Below are 21,081 nucleotides of genomic sequence, written 5' to 3'. Positions count from 1 at the left end.
AGTGACATTCTTTGATTAATAAGTTTATTACAAAGAATATTGATAAGAACTGTAGTGAACAGAAAACGAAACTGTGGGTAACTTTGCCGTAGTGTAGTAATGTAGTGATGCCAGAATGCTTCTCAGTATTTCTTCCCCTCCTTCCAGGTTTCTATTTCAGCAATATAAGGAGTACCGTCATGCTTAGCATGTCAAAATCCAGTCACTGCTAATTACTGTGGTTGCAAATCCTAACTTGACAAGTGAATGAAACCACGTTCTTTGATATGCTATAGGCTACATAATAATCCCTTCTTGTAGAGAATACAGAGAATGATGCTTAGAGAATTTTGCTCACTAATGTTGCTATTATCCTGGCACTAACTTTTTAAAATGTTTTTAAAATGCAAGTAACAGAAGTAGCAGCCTGAGATCATAATTTAGGTCTGTGCTTGTTTATATACTTGTGTATAAGCAATGGAGAGAACAAAAACAAACAAGCAAAAACAAAACAAAACAAAACAAAACAAAAAAAGAAAAAGAAAAACAAAAGCACACCAAACAAAAACACTAACTGGCAAATGACAAAAAACACCGAAAAACCTACAGATATATATTTTTTTCCAATCATGTAATTTGAAACTTAATAACTTTAAATTATGTGCAATCTCACCTTGGAAATACTTTTGGAAAACAGTAATTGAGGAAGGACAGAACATATGAACTTAAGATACTAAACTATCATGAAGAGAATTGTTGCAAATTTACCTTTTTCCCAGCCCAGGTTATCTGAAGTGTTTTAGTTAAATGAATGTATGAATATCTAACATTTAACATGCAAAGCAGCTTCATTACCTTTTGTGGAATAAGGCTTGATTGTATGTGTTACTTGTGTGCGTTTCATCAGGATGTAGGAGTGGGAATAAGAAAGCTAGTGTGAAAGGTGATCATTGTTACTTTTGCCAAAACACCAGGTTTTCTGATCATCCCCGCCCTTTCCACGTGGGAGGGGAGGGTGGTAATGAGAATAGCATCCATGCTTACCTACATACTATAAACATCCATGAGTTTATCAGGTAGACATCTACCCTTGACTTGTAAAGTTGATTTTTTTTTAGCATTTTTTTCCTCCAGTGTGGTTTCAATCTAGTTTATGAAATAAGAGACCAGAAGGCTTGATCAGGATTATGGCCTTTCTCTTAGTTAATTGCAACATTGATCATTTGTCTTCTTTTGGCATAACAAAGAATAATTGTATCTCTGCTACTTTGTTCTTAGCATGATAACACCGCTGGTAGCTTTAATAAAGAAGTTTTCTTACAGAACAAGTCCTTGTTCACTTATCTTTTATGAATAATAAGAGCAAACAATATCTAAATTCCATGGGAAGATCATCAAAATCATTTTGCGTTGGGAGTTTAATGAGCCACTTTTTCTCCTTCTCTCCTTCTAAAATGGAAGGTATGGTAGTGAGTTTTATTGATTTTTTTGGTTGTTTTTTTTAGTTACCAGGGGAAAACAGATATTGTACACTTATAACTGCACATCTTTCAGAAGACAAAACTTTCGTTTCAAATATGTACTATTTGCATATTTTAAGAGTCTGTATGTTGGCTGTTGTTACAATATAATGTGATAATGAACTTTGTCATCTCATGTAGAATAGTAGTACAAATCAAAAATTATTCTCTGTTCCCGCTTTGTGGAATGTAATTATTGGGTAAAATATGAGTTATGGATGAAGATATAAATAAACCAATACCAGTAGTAGTGCATTTTGCTGTTGTACAGAGTATATTAGATTTCTCTTTCTCCTAAGACACAGAAGACTCACTCATTGATTTTTAAAGTTGTGCATATTCCATATTAGGACGTTTTTTGCACACTGACCTCTGCCTTTTATTGTCTCTAGTTGAGCAAAAAAAAACTCCCTATGTTTCCTTTCTGTTTAACTAATATTTTCCCTATCTCCTTATACCACTGATGAAATTCTTTATCATTCTTTCATCATTGCATTCCTCAGTTTCATATTACTAAAGGAATTACTTGACACTGCACAGATATTCTAGTCTTCAAGTGCTTCCTAGTGTTCAAAACAGAACCTCTTGTATTCCAGTTTGTGTCCATTGCCTCTTGTTCTGGCACTAGGCACCACAGGAAGACAAGAGATTCATCCTCTTTGCATCCTGTCTTTGGGAATCTGTAGAACTTGATAAGGTCCCACCGTAAGCCTCCTCTTCTCCAGGCTGAACAGCCTCAAATATCTTACTTCTCATTAGGAGAGATGCTCTCATCCCTTTAGTTTTCCTAAGGGAGCAACCCCAAACATGAGAAAGGGACAAAACAGAGCAAATCCAAAACACTGTAGTTAGTTTCATCACAGGTAGTGGTAACAATATTGAGTACTCAAAATCTTACATTTATATAGCGTAGTAAGGAATATCATACTTCTCTAATAAATTATTCTTCACCATGTATTTTTTTGAATGTTTTTCACCTGATCTGATACATCTAAGATCTCACATGTACAGATAAATGTACAGAAACTCAAACCAAAATTAGTAGTGCAATTGCAAAACATGTTGTAATATGCATTCAATTGCAATAGTAACTTGGCATGCCTCTCTTGTAATTATCTAATTTTTACTTCTTTAGTTTTTAAGTCTATTAATCAATACAACTTCCTATTGTCAAATTGACAACTTCAAGACCCTTGTGCAAAACTAGAATGTTTGCTTCTGTTACAAGTAATTTGTTTTGACTTTTACTTCTTGTTGCCTGACTTGGACTTTTTAGATTTCTCTCAGGCCCTTTTGCTCACTGCACTGAATAACTTGTCATATCTGGAGAGCAACTTAAGTTGTATATAATTCTGAGAAATCATATCTTTGAAAACATTTCCAAATTCACAATTGGTGAGTGTGATATGTTGGTTTTTTTTTAATTTCTATGAGCATCACCTAAGCAAGTTGTAGGTAAGCTTTCCAGTTGTAGATAAATAATAATATTTTGATTAGTGTGCTCATACTGTGTGCTCATATACTGTGCTCATACTGTGTTCATGTACACATTTTGGCAAACTGATTCTAAATCAGGATGAAAATAGGAAAAAAACTTTCTAAAGTTTTCCAATTTAATAGTACTATTTCACAATAAGAGATTTATGATTACTCCTCTGGCTTGATGCCAGTAAGAATCATTCTGTCATTGGACTTCAAGACTAATTTGGTAAGATTATCTGGAAATTACTTTGTCAGACTTCCTGTTCACTATTGCAAAGACAGACCAGTTAATTCCAATTCATTTACTTTATATGGAATAAAAGATGAATTCAACAACAGTGAAGTGGTCATAAGCCTCGAGCTTTTACTAATAACAGTTGATATGGATTATACGTACTGTACACATAGAATGAAGCATCACAGCTGTACTTTAAAAATGTCAGAATGCTTATATCATCAAACAAGGGCATTACTGAATGTCACCAAAGGAGATGTATTTAGTGAAGTGCATGCTGAGATTTTCAGCCAAAAGATGCTACAGAAACATTAAATCAGAAGATTGTCTTAACAGGGTATATTCTAGTGATATCAATGCCGATGGACAGCGTGCTCACTTAGAATACTGAATGACAACAAAGCACATGATGTGTGTTGCAATCTCAAGATTTACAACCAGTGATTCTAAAACAGAGAAGACATGAAAATATTTTAAAGAGCAAATATAAGTAAAATTAGGATATTTATTTTGTACTTTAGAGTTACCTAAAATGAATAATTGCCTCTTTCAAATACTGAGAGTGGGCTGAAGAAAAAGAGACGAGAGTATTCAATTTATAGCTTATTGAACTCATTCAGAAAATATTATATCACTAGTATATTTCCCCCACCCTATGCAGAGATGCATGTTTTATAATTGCACAAGTAAACCTTTCAGTTGACAATCGTGTTTGCGCTTTAACACATAATTTAAGGAAGCTTTTAATTTAAATGCTTAATTATAATTCAGGTTAATATCTGTAAATAAAAATGAGAAATTAAAGCAAAATATTGATTATGGACCAGTTTTTTTTTTTTTTTCTGATTGTTGCACTCTTGGAAAATATTTACTATCATGAACAACATCAGATATTTTTATTCAAGTCTAATAGGTAGCAGACTAATTCACCTTATGACCTAATTGCTATCACAGAAACATGGGGGATGAATTGCACAGTTGTAACATGACAGTTAAGGTGTACAAGTTTTTCGGAAGAGATGGGCAGGGAAGGAGGGGATTGTGGGAGTTGCTTTCTATGTTAATAACTGTATAAATTACAAAGAGCTGCCTCTGAGAAACAGCCATAATCAGGTCAAGTGCTTGTGAGTAAAAATCAGTTACTGTATCTCAAAAGATATTTGGTAATCAGGATCTGCTACTGGCTGCCTGGTCAAGGGGAGCCTCATGATGAGGCCTTCTTGCTTTAATTATACGATGGATCGTGGTTGCTGGCTCTCATCCTCACAGGAGATTTCAACCACTTGTATGTCAGCAGGGAAAGCTACAGAGCAGGTTGCAAACAATGCAGGAAACTCATGGAGTCTGTTGAAGATAATTTTCTTGTCCAGGTATTAGATAAACCAGTGCTATGGAGAATGACTTGGGTGGTCCTGTTGGCTGAAAAACTGGATGTGAACTATCAGGGGGGTGTTCACAGCTTGAAAAGTCAACAGTATCCTGGGATGCACGAAAGGAAAAGTGGCCAGTGAAGAGTGATTATATCCCTCTACTTTATCTGCGTAAGGCCCCATCTGGAGTACTGCATCCAGACCTGGGTCCTTGGCACAAAAACGATGGTGAACTGTTGGAGTGGGAACAAAGGAACAAAGGAGGTCCATCAAGATCATTGGACTACTGTAGGACCTGTCCAATGAAGAACAGATGAAGGAGCGGGGCTTTTTTAGCCTGGGGAGGAGAAGGCTCCAGAAGGACCTGATTGCAGCCTTCCAGTATTTAAAAGGAGCCTATAAACACGAGGAAAATAAACTTTTTTTTGTGGGTAGATAATGGTAGAAAAAGGAGAAATGGTTTTAAATTTAAAGACAGGAGATTTTTCAGTGAGAGGGTGATTAGGTGCTAGAACAAGCTGTCTGGAAAACTTGTGAATGCCCTAACCCCGGAGGCATTCAAGAGCAGGTTGGATGGAGCCATGGGCAGCCTTATTTGGTGGGTGGCAACACTGTTCACAGTAGGGGTGGTTGGAACTAGATGATCTTTAACATCCCTTCCAACCTGAACCATTCTGTGATTCTATGTTCTGTTTAACTATGATTAAACCCATCTATATAGCTTGCATTAACAAAGAGCACATATTTAAATAAACAATTCATTTTATCCTCTTTTTTGTTGTTCTTTTTAAATCTTTTTTTCTGAAGTGGTGGCTTTTTTTTCTTCATTTGTTTGGTTTGTTGTTTCTAAGATGTTATCATATTACGTGCTGTCAGGGAGGGCAGGCAGAAAGCACGTGCAAGTCTATTCTGAAGCAATGATACAAAACTAGTCATTATGTCAAAGTTACGTTCAGATAAAGTAGCAATAAGGTCAGAAAGGTCAGAAAGATATTGTTTTGGTTGGTTTTTTTTTGTTTGTTTGTTTGTTTTTTTTCATGTGAAATCCTTGATGGATAGTTTAAAACAGCTCACTAAAATGTGTGACAACCCATCTCCCATGACAAGGCAAAACCCTAGTAAAGGCATGGATAACTTGGAGTGATTTGTTTACCACCATGTTCTGGCAAGTTTTAAGTGTATCCAGTGATAGAAGTTTCACAACCTGTCTGATACTGTTTTCTAATATTGAACTGCCTCCATGTTGAGTTTTTTTTTCCCTAATAGGTAATTGAATTTTTCCCTTTCTGCAATTAGCATCCTTTGCTTCTCATCTTTTCTATGTGCAACTTCAGGAAGATTCTAGACCTGCTGATACATATAAGTCTTATTATTCTTATACTTGGTGGTTGGCTGCACTTGGTCTTCTGTGTTTAAGAATAAAACAAATCTTTAAGTCTCTTGTTTCACATGCTATAGTCCCATAAGTATTTTGGTGTGTATTTTCTGGTAATCTGTAAATTAGTGTCTTTCTTACTAATGAGACAAAAACTAGACACACAAACATTTTTCATCTGACATACAGAACAGGGGGGAATTGTTTATCTTACCCTGCTGGTGACACTTTTACTAGTCCAGCCAAGAATGTATTTTGTTTTCTTTGCCACAAGGTTATATATACTGCTGATCCTGCTCAACTTGTCCAGCGTATCTTTTCTTTTATAACATTATGTGCATATGTCTTAAAAATAAAATGAGAAGAAGATTAATATTTTATTTTTAGAAGAATTGATATTCTGTAGATCAAAGCAGCTGTTATTGAGACTGTATATGGATGGAAAATTTCTGTACTGTTGAACACAGAACTGGTATGACCTTACCTGTGATGCTATGTGCTTGCCTAGTCATACATGACTGGGAAACATAATTGAAACAGTAAAAAGTGCAGGAAAATCTGGAAATATAAACAAAAGATTGCAAATAATTTTTTACAGTAAGAGAAATAAAAGACAAGGAAAAGACGAAACAATGTTGTGAGTTGGAAGTACTTGTACTGTAGAGTTTGTCAGGTATCCTCACGTAGTTGTGTGCTATATTAATTATCTTTTACCATTAGGTGGTAGTATACTAGCAGATATACTAAAAAAAAAGGAATTTAAATACAGACATGTATTTTTAAAATGTTACATAATATATAATCTTTTTTACATTTTTTCTTTTAAATATCAATATTTTTAAATTCATAATGCTATTAGTAAGATATAAGTTCTTTACTATAATCTCAAAAATCCTTTATAGTAATAAAAAAATGTTTTAGCAGTTCATAGACTTGAAAAATATTGAATATGGATAAACCTAAGTTGCCTAAAGAAAGATCTTAAAATATCATAACAATGAGTATTTGCAGGCTAGCTGCACTGTCAGCAGTGTCAGCTTATGCAAGTCCTGAATATCAAGAGTAAGTATTGAAGTAAAAAGGGAATGGGATGAATATACTAAAAAATTATTCTTTGTATCAAATATTACTGTATGAAAATACTTTCATAACATTGAATTTGTCTTAGACTAATATGATATTTAGAATTCACCTGCATATTACAGTATAATAGACCTACACACTGGAGTAATACATTTGGTATTTTTCTTTTTTGATTTTTACCTTTGAATTCAATCTAGATGCAATCATTTAATTGTAGTATTTTTGCAAGCTCTCCACTCTTTATGTCACATCCATAAAATGTTGTAGGTGTGGGCTTGGAGGATAGTTGTTTATTTTTTATTTTCTCACATTTATTTGATGTCAGCTGCTGTATCGTAGTCCTTTAGATGTTTCCGTTATGTACGAGCAAGGTGCATTTGCAATGTTATTTCAGTGTCTTGGTTGTGTTTATCATCTCAGCTCTGTGCATAAGTTGTCTATTTTTAACTTCAGGAGCACTTTTCTTGATTTGTCATAATGTAGCTTTCTATTCTGTTTGCCTGCCTTTATATGTTTCAGGCTTTTAGTGGGATTTTATATCAGAGTAGAATTACTGGATGTTCTGGAACACTGTGGCTTAGTTTTTTACTTGCATGATTATTAGTACTTCGGTAGTGAATTAAATTCTCTATACCAGTGTATCTGCTTTGTTTGTTTTTATGTATCACAATAGACTATTTATTTTGCTATAGTTATCTATGGTTTTATATTTATTTTTTTCTTTTTCTTAACCAGTTTATGATTTTTTGTTTTATCACTTCAATTACTTGTGATACGTAAGAGCTTATGCCGCATGCAATTGCACTTTGCCATTCTCAAGAATGTTTTGGGAGTCACTGCTTTACTCAAAATCTTGCTCTCTGATCCATAGTTTGAATCTGAGATGTCAAATGAAAATGAAGGTTTATCTCTGTTACAGTACAGAAAACAACCTTTAACGATGTTTCTATTATGTGGAAGTCAGCTGTATCATGTTCACTATATAACTGTATCAGAATATCCAGCTCCCAACCTCCATACAAGAGGAGTCAAAGAACAGCTATCTTCTCAAGCTATCTACTAGCTTCTGTGTATTAAGTGTATAACATAGAGCTGCAAAGATAGAGTGCAGTAAAAATAGAACCACCAGGCTGGGCTTAGAACTTTGGTTGAGAATTATAATTCTGTTTTCATGTTGCCCATTTGGAAGGGGAAAAAAAAAAAGTAAGAAAAAGCACTGCGGTTTTTATTGCTACTAAATGTTTCTGACGACATAGACAAAAAATAGCCAAATAATTTGTTTAAAAACTATTAAAATATGCTGTTTATTGAACAGCAACGAAACATTTGATAGCATACAGTAATAGTCAGATAAAAATTAAAACACATTTAAAATGTTGGCTTCCTCAAATGTGGCAGGATCAGGTACTGTAGCATGTTTTTTATGCGTGAATTTATATAATCTAAGTATTTGAGTGATACCTGATATTTTGAAATGCAACGATTGTAGTCTTTGTTTCAGTACAATATAAATTGGTTTTGAAATTAAGGAGTTATTTCAGGTTATCTTCAGAGAATGTGTATTTCTTTTCTATATAAACAGTTATATTCCCAGAATTTTACACGGTTGATCCAGTATTTCCTGTCAGTTTCAGTCTTATCTCATCTGGTCGTCTTCCTGTCTTGAAAATCTTTAACTAATTGTAATTCTTCAAACACTTCTAGCATCAATATATGTGGCAGTTTCATTAACGTTCATTAAGTTTTGCTACTTTCTCATTTAGTTTCTTATTCTTCATGCTGTTGCAAAGTATTGCTGTGATTTGAAAAGCCTTTTTTTTTTTTTTTTTAATTTCTGTTATTAAAATTTGCTGAATTTCTGTGTCTTTTTTCAGCTTTGCTTTAAAATCATTTCCGCCTCTCACTTCCAACTTAAATCTATATAAACAGAAGTTGGAATAACGTACATGAAAACATTTTGTGATCCATTAAACGTTTCTGTTACATCTCAAACAAATCTTTAACTGGAGTTCCTGTTGCATATCACTTCCATTTTTATTTTTGTTTCTTTAAAGGTAAAGCACTAACATCTGCAAACTTTTTTTTCCCTTGTCATATCTAAGCTAGGTGTGGTTCTTTTGTTTAACTCTTCAAGTGAAAATGAGGGTTTTATAAAAGTGGAATCCCAGGAATGATAAACCGTGCAAGGCAAATTGAATTCAATTTTCAAAATGCATTAAGTCAAACAAATGAAATTATATGATTTTATACAAAGGTATTTTGTTCACAAAGGTGTTTAAGTCCCTCTCCTTGGAGATATTCAAAAGCCATCTGGTTCATGTTCCTGACATGCATTTGACATATTAGTGGTCTTGGACTTCATTTTTGGTCACACAACTTTCACATCTTCTAAAGTGCTGGGGGTTTTTTGTTTTGTTTTTTTTTTGTTTGTTTGCTTTTCCCCAAGCATTGTGTGTAGTAGAGCAATATGTCATCTCTGCATTTTTGAAAGTAGAGCACTGAAAGGTGGACAAGATGATGCTAAGCATTACTGCAGCTGTGTCATATTTGGGAATGTGATTCCCAAATGGAATCTCATCAACTTAGAGAGAAGCAACATGTTCATTCTGTTTCCAGAATGCCACCTTAGCCCTAGATGAAAAAAAACGTTCAATACACAGTTCAATCAAAACCTACTTTCAGAATTTTTGATGCTTATTTAATGCTTTTAATGAGGTGTAGTTTGCAATACATCATTCGTTCATGTTTCTCTATGTAATTCGTTGATAGTCAAGGAACAAAGAACTGAGAGAGAATGTAGCTTTAATGTTGCAATTAGGAAATCAGGCAAGGTATGTTAGAAATAAAAAATATGCTTTGGTGTTAAGTAGAACTTCACCAGAAGTGTTCTCTTTTATTCCAATTATTTCTGGTGATAAAGCATACCGTTCTCTCCACTGACCCTAAGGTTTTCAGTTCCATTTCTTGTAAGCGTTAAAGGTAGTTTATTGTTTCTAAATAAATTTTTAAACTATTTTTTTTCCAGTGATGTATCTTTAAAACTTTAAAATTGTTAAAGCTTATTGGTTTGAATTCCCTACAAATCTGGGTACATGTTATCTTTTTCCCAAAAATCTTTTATAACCCTGTTTTTTTTGTTGTTGTTCTTTTGACTTGTTTCTGTTTGTTTGTTTATTTTTTGTATCCTTTTTCTAAGGAAAAGTATAAAACCGATGCCATTTAATAATAAGGTAGAAAGGTAAAAGAAATAGAAAAAATAATGGAGACAGGAGACGAAGAAAAACACTGAGAAAAATGCTGTATCAAAACAAAGTAGATTATATATAGTGTATTATTATTGTGCATTTTAAATTGCTCCAATTCAACATGCTTTCTTGTAGATGAAGCAACTCATTAGATGAAAACTATGAATTTGTCTCACTTCACAAGTCAGCTCACACCAATTTTACTTCAGTAGGTTTCCACTGCCCTTTGTGGGATTATTCTCAATGTACAAAAATGTAAATGAGGATAAAGTCAGACCTTGTGACTGAGTCCTGATTTTGTAGAATGAAGCTATCTGCTTCACTTGAGAATACAAGGAGAATAATAATCATCTACTGTGGATGACTGTTTTGTAATGTCTTAGGTTTAAATGAGGGATGATCAAACAGTCATTTCACTGTACTTTGATAAATCTGAAGGCATAGACATTATTGCAATCTATCAGCATGATACAACCTCAAACTGTTCCAGCAAGCGAGAGAATAAAAATGTTACAGAGAATAAACAGCAAAAGATTCTGCTATCCTTTACAATGAAGAATTTTATAAAAACTGATGGTTATAAGAATAGCTTACATAATTTAATTGCTCAGAAATGCTGCACGTGGAGGCTTTGTATAAAGCTTAACACAATGGCATTCCGATGCTACCTGAAAGCACAGTAACATGCTGGTAGTAATGCTGTACATTTTATATGGATGGGACAAGGGGGAATAGCTTTAGACTAAAAGAGGGCAGATTTAGATCAGATGTTAGGATAAAATTTTTTGCTCAGAGGTAGTGATGCGCTGGAACAGGCTACTCTGAGAAGTTCTGGATACCCCATCTCTACACTTGCTCAGGGTTAGACTGGATGGAGTCCTGGACAATCTGATCTAGTGCCTGACTTAAGTGGTTGGCAGTCCTGCCAGAGAGAGGGGATTGGAACCAGATAATGATTACTTCGAGGTCTCTTCCAACAGAAGCAATTCTATGACTCTGTTAGGACTGATTCCGTAAATTACTAGTAATAAATGGGAGTTTATACCCCTAGTTTTGTTTTGCTATTCAGTTTGATAACTATATTTGGTAGGAACTTTTATTTTATAAAAAAAACTATTTATTTTATTTTGTTATAAATATAGACACTAGAAAAATGATAGTAATTAAAAGATGAAAAGATGAGAAACAAAACTTGTCTGGGCTCTGTGTAGAGCTTCTTGATAAATCAGGATCAGCTTCTTATAAATAGAACCCTTGTGTTATGAGCTCCATTGCCAGTGAAAATCAATAAAAATAATTTCCATCTCTGCTCATGATTCTCTCCTTATACTGATTTCTCATTGTTATATTCTGGATCCACTTTATCAAAATGTCACAGGATCCAGACAAAATGAAACAATTTGCTTATTCCTTTTTACCCTCTGACTGAATTAATGGCACCCAATTTCTGTTTTTAATTTCAAATGTTTTTGTGTTACTTTGTGTATGCTGCATAAAGAAAATATATATATTCCTTCATGGGCTGAGAGATTACAAATGTCAACAGCTGGTGCTCATCTTTGTGGTATAGATTTCAAGCTTTTGAGCTCTGGGTTATAAGAGTAAAAAAATAAGGTTAAGTCAGGGCCTGCATACTTAGGAGGTTAAGAGAGTACATTTGTGTGACTTTGTGAAGGGAGATAGATGTGCTATTATGGCAGATAAATAGATGCAAAAATCTGCATTAGCTGCAGATGTTTACGAGCTAACAGTAAAAGCTTGAAAATATATTCACAGGACTTGCTTGTAGGAAAATTGCTAAAAGCCTATTAAGAATTTTGCATGGCTTTATTATTATTTGTAATAAATATGTGTGTCGAATTTAGAAATCACTTTTTCCTGACTACTTTCTCTTTCATCTAATTTGTTAATAGTGATTGTTAGGTATTTTTTTATGGAGCTCATATGCTTCTTGAAATCAATGTATATAATGGAAAAATAATCAGTAAAACAACTTGAGGGAACAAGATGTGTGTGTATGTTATATATACTTATATATATGCAGTATATATAGAAGTTATATGCATATGAAAATTATACTTGATACTAAAATAAGGCTGCTCACATGCTGAATCTGTCAAGTGTTGCTTCCCACAATCAGAATGTGAGGTAAGATAGGAATTGATGATTATTTCATCATTTTCGGTTATCCTGTGTTTAAACACTAAAATGGCTGCATTCTACTCTTAAGTATTTTTATTCATGCCAGTTCCAATTGACTGTTTTTTGGTGAGACATGTTACCTATGAAAAATGGCTCTAGAGAAGAATTAACCTCAGTGCTATCACTGTGAGAATCTGGAAGAATACCTAGTCTTTTATTTCAATGTGAAAAAATCTACCATGTGCTCACGCATGTAATTCCTCATCTCCCGTTGTACAGATGGTTTTTTTGTAACACGTAGGAATGCTTGGTAGGGTAGAAGAAATTGAAATAAAGAAGTGTTATCAAATGAAGAGATTATGGAACATAGTGGGGGGGAAAACCAGGTGATTATATATGCTATTATAGTAACATGCATTGGGTTTTGTAAAAGAAATTTTTTGTGAACGTTTTATTTGACTGTCCATTATAAAATGAATTTGAAAATAATATTAGAAAAAAACTAAAATAGCATTTTAATATTGAATTATTAAAAAAATAGCAATTGAAATTAGTATCAAGAAAACAACAAAAAAAGCTGTGCAGTTAAGACTTCTGCTTTGTGTGTGTTTCCTGAGTGTTTATCTCAGCATCTTTTGAAAATGGAGAGTTTTCTCTTTAATCAGTCAGTTAAATGTAGAGAGAAAATAATTGCCTTACATTGTAAGAGTTGTGTTTCATGTTACAGAGTGAGACCTAAATAACAGAGGTCACATACTCTGGCAGTGTACTATGGAAACAGTAAGACACAAGTAGATTTCATTGACACCTCAGTGAGAAGCACTGCACAGGCTGTGAAGCTACCTAGATTTCTGTGGGGTTTATTTACAGTAAATGTTGACTTTTTATTGACAGTCACATCAAATGTATAATGGAAGTGTAAACCTGCAGAGGAAAAAATGAAACTGTTCCTGAAACCTCAGTGTTACCTAGTTTGGATGAGAAATAAGTACTGGAATTCAGATCTAGGGATGAAAAGAGTTTTTTCGTCCTTTACATTGTCTGTTTACCAAAAATGAATTGCCATGTCTGCTGTTGCTTGATTACTGTCAGGTCCCCTAACCCACCTTCCCAATTTTTCTTTGCCCCTATTTTTTTTCCACAGGGAAAAAAAAAAAAAAAAAAACCCAGCAAAAAACCAACAAAAAACAGCAACTCCTTTCCTGAGGTGGTGGAAAACCACTCCTAACACCAAAAAAGAGGAGGTTAGCTCATAGATAGAAGTTTTAACAATTTTGTGAGTGTTCTGTGAGCTCAGAGAATAGGGGTATGCCCCTCGGAAAGAAGTGATGTGTTACACAGGAGTAGTAACATCTGCTACCAAGCTGGGGTAACACTTACTGTCTGCTACATAATGACATGGTAGATTAAAACCTCCTTGTTTCTTTTGCCTCCTTTCTCCCCCACCTCCTTTCTCCCTGGAGGTCCTGCTTGAACAAACATGGCACAACATGCTGCTGTTCCTGCTGTGTGCATGGTTCACCTCTTGCCCCAGAGTCTATTAACTCCTGATAATGACAAGCACAAGTGGAAGCTGATGATTGACGATACTCAGCACCTGCCCCATCTGCTAAGCAGATGGTCGCATGTATGAATTTATTACTGCATTGGTAAAGAAGTTGCTCTGTAGGTAGGGAGCTACAGATGACAAGGTGGGGAAAAGGTGAAGGGACAACATCTGCACCAAGAGATTGCAGTGTGTGATTTTCTCTTTCTTTCCTGCACATTGTAGTCTCTCTGGTGTGCCTTCATCTTTTTTTCTTTTTTTCTTCTAATTTTTTTTTTTTTTTTTCCCACAAAAACCTGTGCCTGTTTTATTGTTATTTTTTAATTTCAGTGCCTTATAATGCACTTCAGCTTCCTTACAGGATGTTTGAAATTTAAAAAAAAGTAGTCACTCCTGCTTATTTTTTTTTATTTCATACCCTACCTTAGCATTTTAAGCAAGGAGAGAAGTCAGAACACTGGATAAACATTGTAAAAAAGGCCCATTGACTTTCATTTTTTATTACTTTGGAGATACGTAGATATTGTTTACAAAGTAAATGAGGAAGAAAACTTGGCAGAGGGACTGAGGTCATGCCATAGGGAGTAAAGGAAGTATTGTTTTTACTCCACGGAGCAATACTTGAGCTGCTGGATCTGCATCTTACTGGAACATTGCAAAACAGACACGATAGGGGGGAAGAAACTAAGCATTATACAACTCCAAATGATTTACATACATGCAAAGCGGGAGATGCTGTGGCCTTTAATGAGATATTTGTTATTTAAAATTCCTTTCTTCATGAATTTACACTTTTGTGGATAACCATCCATGTTTTGTCCTCTTACTTATGCTGAAATAAATCAAGAAATGCATATTTATAATTCCCATGAAATTTCTTAACTAGAGTTGCCTTATGAAAAGAATTAGACTCTAAGAGATGGAAACAGCAAAATATTTAAGATGCAGTTTTCAGAAATGTAGATTTTATTATTAATATTTTAAAAATATTTAGTTAACATTTTTGGATAACCAAATGAGTGACTACATTTCTAAAAATGCCCAGAATGCTGTGTGTTTTGGTTTTGTGCTGTTTATGTAGTAGAAGTTTATTAATTATCACAGTTTCTGCATGTCAGATTATGTTAACATTGTCAGAATATACAAATCAAATAATTTGAAAAACAAAAATTAGTTTGCTAATTAGATGGTTAGTGAGAATTTCATTTATGTGAAAACTTCCATTTCCCTGTAACATATTATTTACCGGTAGCATTTTATTTTTCTCCTTATATGTAAATGCTAAAAAACATAAACATTTATGCACGAAGGAGATAGATGTGTCCAACAAAAGTAGCATCACGTATCTGAAGGAACAGTGTTGAAAATAGAGCAAGTGTGCTGTACTGCACATTCCTTTTCTAATTCTGTTAGTACATGCAGCTGATGGCAGCATGCAAATATTCTATGGTTTGGAACAACTGTGACCCTCCTCCAAGTAAGCTTCTTGCAAAGTCACATTGGTTTAGAGAAAAGTAGCTGCCAACTCAAAGCTGGAGATTTACTGCTCACTTAGCTTAAGAGTGATATTGTCTGTATGTAGCATGATGATTTTTCTGGTTGTTTTTTAAATATTATGATTTATAAAGTACCACTGAGAAAGTACAGTATGGAGTGTGTTTTGCCGAATGATTCATTTGTAAAATCTGAATTTCCATAGGATTACAAAATAATTGTAGAAGTATCAAAAACACAATGGACCCATGAATCACAAGGGCTCCTTTGTTTGTATTCATTTTGCAATTTCCTGGCAAAAGAAAGCTTTGACTATTTCATGGCTAATTTAAGTGCTGTACAAATGAACTACATTTCTACCTAATACCCAGTATGTTTCTCTGGTGGTTCCAGATATGTTCCAACACATATTTGTCTGTCAGACTGAATTATTGATTTATCACATTAAAAAAAAAAAAAATCCATCACCAGCACCACCAAAAAATAATCAGCAATGTAATATTTGAGCTGTTTTATTAAATTGAAATACTCCTACCTATTTAGACAGATGTCTGACAATTGATGCTTTCCGAACAGTTTGGGGAATGTTTGTTGTATTCATTGGTCTTATAAGCTGCAATACACAGTCTGTGCTGTTTAAATTAGGGGTCAGTACAGAATATGCTGCTCTTTTAGAGGAAGGGAAATTTTAAGGTTTAGACTTATGCTTTCAAGGACTCTGCATGCAGAAATACTCATAGACATGCACATAATGTGACTGGTATATATTACACAAGAATAGAATTTCTACAGAATAAATAAATACTACTTTGTGTTTTGTGGCTAGCAATAATAAAATTTTAAATACCACTTGTAATAAATGAAAACTACTGAAAAAATAATTGGATACATTTCATATCCACATCATAAAATTGGAATCACTCTAGATGCTAGTCAATAGAAAAACAAGCAAAAATTTCAACAACACCAAATCCAGTTGCCATTATTTCAACTCAAAAAAAAAAAAAAAAAAAAAAAAAAAGAAAAGAAATAAAAAGAAGCTAAAGGAATAGGAATTATGCAGTGTTTAGCTGAATTTGTATTGAGTGTTACGGATGTCTTAAAACTCAGCCTTTGCTTCAGAGAGAAACCTGGTTCTGTTGAAGCCAGTTGAGAAGCTTTTCTTTGTATTTGCATTTAGATTTATTCTGTTGGGATTTTAAATGGATTTGGTAGAAGAGAAATAATTCAAAGCCTGTTTACAGGTAGAATTGTCTTAGGTACATACAGAGACAAAACAGTCCCCTATTTTTCTTGATAGAAAAGCATTAAAAAATCTTACTGTTAATCTATCTAAAGCAAATTATCTGTATAGTCCTAAGAAGATTGTCGCTTCTCCTTGGAAATGTATTCAGTGGCATTAAGTAGTAGTAGATTTTGCTTATATAAGAACAGAATGATATATTGATCAACTGAAACAAAACTTGCATAGGTGTGAAGGGAAAGTCATTATTATTCAATGTGGTAAAAGACAAGCTTAATCAGAGAAAAAAAAAAAAAAAAAAAAACCACCCTGCAACAACTCGGTTGTATAATATTTGCTGGTCATCATTGATTAGTTACTACTGGTCACGTTCACATCCATGACACTCTATAATCACTCTATAATCACTTTTAGGCACAGAAAATAGCTCTGACATTCCAGAAGTCTGCAGGTAAATCTTAGTATTTCATAGTACTTCATAGTCTGCAGCTGAACTGCGGGCAAGCAGTCTATTCTAAATTAAATATTATATAGATCTTGTGTCTTAATTCAGTTTACTGTAACTGAATACCTTGTTCAGCTGAGGTCAGAATTTATCCACTTCTCAGTCTGTATCTTGTTCCAATTCACTTTAGCTTTAAAATTTATTCAGTGTTTTTTTTTTTTTTTAACATTTTACTGTTCTTAAAAGGTTGCAGAATGCTTTTTCCAGATTTTTTTTTTTTGTACATTTACAATTATGCATGTGCCAGCTGCTATTCAGTTTTGAGGTTTGAAAGAATTGTCTAGTAACAGGATATTTACAGAGCCTTTGACTTTTAGATTATTTTTTTTTTCTTTAATCCACGGCGTTCTACGTATTTATTTAGCTAATTCAACAACTCAACTTTGCTGACAGGTTCCTGCCAGTGTGCTTTCCCAACTTATCTGAACTCACTGGAAGTTTGATTCACAGTGAATTTCCCTTTGATTTGTTGTGTTATTATTACAGAAGTGATACTTGATGCTGTAAGTCCCATGAGATAGTAATAGTGAATCTTCTCAGACAGGTTTGAAATGGGGGAATTAGATTAGCTTTTTTAAATAGTTGTGAATTTTCTTAATGTGGGTTGAATTCCTCTTCTTAAATGCTCTCAGATGGCATGGTGACAGTAGCATATGTATGTGTAGATAATTTTAACCATGACCTGAAGAGATATCTGAAGCTGTTAGTGGAAGATCAGAAAGAATGGTGCAGTCTTCAGTAAATTGCTTAATAAGAATGTTGTTGAGTTTTTTGTTAAAGGATGTGCATACCCTTGTCTTACATTTTTAACTATCTGTTGTATAAGTTAATGTCAATAGATAATAATTTATACATTCAATTCTGAATATTAAACCAGAGTGACTTCACAATGATTTCAAAATACCCAGGTAGAAAGTCATCTGACTAAAGAAAGACCTTTAATCTAGCAGGATTAAGTTACACTGAAATGCAGCATTTGGATACTTAAGGAAAATATATTCAAACAAGAACATTAATATGGTCAAAAGAAGAAAAATATTCAAAATTATAAATAAATTTTCTTGTACAGAAGGCAAGATAACCATTATCCTGAACTTATTAAACAATTACTTCAGCTTTTTGCTTATAGGAGGAAGAACTGTCAAGGAAGATTTAGGTCTTGCTCTACTTTACTGTCGGCTGGGATAGTAACACTGTAGAATACCTTGTTGACTCTCTCTTTCTTACTGCATGTCCTATATAAGTATTCCAGTAAGTTCATACTTGGTGCTTAGTTAATTTTTATCCCTCCCTCTCCCAGCTCCTGCTTTCATACATTTTGTCTTAATACCGTGCTGCCTTAAAGTTGAATTCTTAGTAGGGTGAAAAAGAGGTCAATATGTAAGCCATAAAAATGAACAGAAATTGTTTGCTTGTGTAAGATCAGGCCAAGCCCCATTACTGTTTCCCCCGAAAGTCTGAGCATAAGCCATCTGACAAGATGAAGTGTCGCTTTTTTTGCTGATTTTACCTTACTAAATACAATTCTCAGATTGATTGTCATAGCTTCTGAAAGAGAGGTTTTGAAGCTAGCCACTCTTTGAACATGTATGTGTGAAGAAGATATTTCCAACCATCCCTTTAAAATTCCTCAGCTAGAACATGGAATACTAGACCTTCATATTTGCGATATCAAAAATGATGCGAGATTCTGACAGCAGTAATAGAGGTTTGAACCATATTCCACAGTCTATAAATAATCTGATCTTGGGAGTAAGTATAGCAGTACTCTCTTCTAGTTAGTACCTGAGGCAAGTGCCTTTTCTTTAGATTTATATTAGACGTCTGAACCTTCAAACATTGGTAGAAGCCGTCATCACTACGCACTATGAATTTGCTCATATTTTGTGTTCTAGTTTTTGCAACAAAATGCAAGTTTAGCCACAGTAAAATAAGATGGAAAGTATTTTGGGGATTTTTTTAGTTAAAAAGTTCCTGGGGAAAAGCACATTTTTGGTGCAGTACCAAAATATTGGAGATTAGGGAAAAAATCTTATAATTAATAGTAACGGAAAAATCCTATTTTCTCTTACAGCAGAATAAATTGGGAGCACTATTGTTTATGCTGTTGATTATGCAACCTGAAATTTCTGATTTTGTTTTTCATACGTATAGATATCTGAGTAATAAATGGTGAGGCACACAAACTTTTTATTTTTTTTTTAAATGCACATAGATAAATTTCAATATATCAGTATCTCATTGCTGGAGCATTATACAAACCGTTGTTTAATTTGTGAAGAATGTCATTGTGTTTACATTTGCAAAATGTAAGACAATGTATAATACATTGCAAAATTAAGCATTTTATTCTGAAATCAAACTATTCGCTGATGTGAACAAAGTATACTTCTAATACTAAGATGTTTCATACTTTTTTTTTTTAATATCTAAAGCTTCAGTCTTTCACTAAAAACCTTTTAATCAGGGATGAAAATGTCACAGGAAACTACTTTGTGTTTTAGCTAATTTTGTTTAGAGTTTAGCATTTTCTTATACTAGAAAAGTGGCTATTAACAAAATGAACAACATTCAGTAAATGAACCTTAAGAAATGTTCAGATACTGTAGAAAAATATCCCTATGTTGTCACGAGTTTTAACACAAAACTTTTTGGAGCTATCAAGCTGCTAAGTAAACATCCCTCTCAAATAACTCAGTAACATTTAAGCTGAACTATTGTTGAAATTTCTGTGCGTATTGGGGAATTTTAGAACATCATTTGACAAAGCACAGAAAATATAGCAAACTTTTGTCCAGAGTATCTATAAATCTCTACGAATTAGTTCAGCACAAATAAAAACTAAATATTTTCATTCAATTTATGTTACCAGTAAATTTGAAGCCTTCTTGAAGTTAAGAAAAATGTATTTTCCTCTTTCTCTTTTTCTTCTCTTTCTTTGAATTTTCTGACTTAATTGCAAAAAGAAATTGAAAGGTTAACATATAAAAATCATTCTAATGTTATTTTCCAAACAAAACCTTTTTCATACTGTAAATCAATGCCATGTAATGGTCTTAATTCAGAAGAAATTCAGGAGAGATTAATTCCAGCTTCTCAATTATCTTTTTTGGAAAAAACAAAAACAAAAAAACAAAACAAACAAAACCACCCGCATTGATCTTGCAGCCCAGTTAAAGGAAAATTTCTTCCTTCAAACTACTTCAAATCATTCTAAGTAATAGTCATGAATTTAGTACGGAATGACTTTGCTCCACTCTCCAACTCCTCAGATAGCAGAAGGGCCTAAAAGGAGTATCTGTTTCAATTACTGAACTCACTCCTCATTTCCTCTCTCAAACTATTAATGATCTATAGTCAGTCTGAGTTAGTCTTCTGTTTTTTCTTACATTATTAAGCTGTGTTATGTAAAGTTTACTGCTATTGCTCTGAATTATTTTCTGTAATTCTAAATGAACGAAAGTTAGTGATTAAACAGTCTTTGTTTGTTTAAAATGGAATAGAATTTTTAAAATGGTTCCTAGAATACTGTTCTTATAAGCTACTTCCTGCTCCAACGTCTGTTTTTTGTGTTGAGCTGAAAAAAAATTATTTAATAGATTAAGAGACTGAATTACTGGAATATGAAGGCATGCCAAATTAGTTTGCTTCCTGGTGATCAACCTAGTCAAGAGTTCTCTGGAGCTGATGTTCACTGCTGTAACAGAAAAAAAAGTATAGACCTGCTTTGCTTTGTTGTTGGTTTTTTTTTTTTTTTTTTTAATGTGATTAACAAAAGTTAGATGTATAATTTCTGCTATTATTCATGATTCCTTAACTCCTAATATTGTGGAACATTTTAATATAAGTTAGGACAATATTT

The 21,081-nt window shown here is 33.5% G+C and overlaps 1 protein-coding gene across 6 annotated transcripts in view; it reads left to right on the top strand.

Annotated features, from left to right (window-relative positions):
- PCDH7 (protocadherin 7) overlaps nt 1–21,081 on the top strand; it is a gene marked incomplete at both ends in the record, with an annotated part of 258,588 nt that overhangs the window by 200,161 nt on the left and 37,346 nt on the right. The window lies entirely within an intron of this gene.

The sequence above is a fragment of the Tetrao urogallus genome (assembly GCF_951394365.1).
Source record: "Tetrao urogallus genome assembly, chromosome: 4".
Classification (NCBI taxonomy): Eukaryota; Metazoa; Chordata; class Aves; order Galliformes; family Phasianidae; genus Tetrao; species Tetrao urogallus.
The sequence above is the reverse complement of the archived record's forward strand: the minus strand, read 5'-3'. Positions and strand labels throughout refer to the sequence as shown.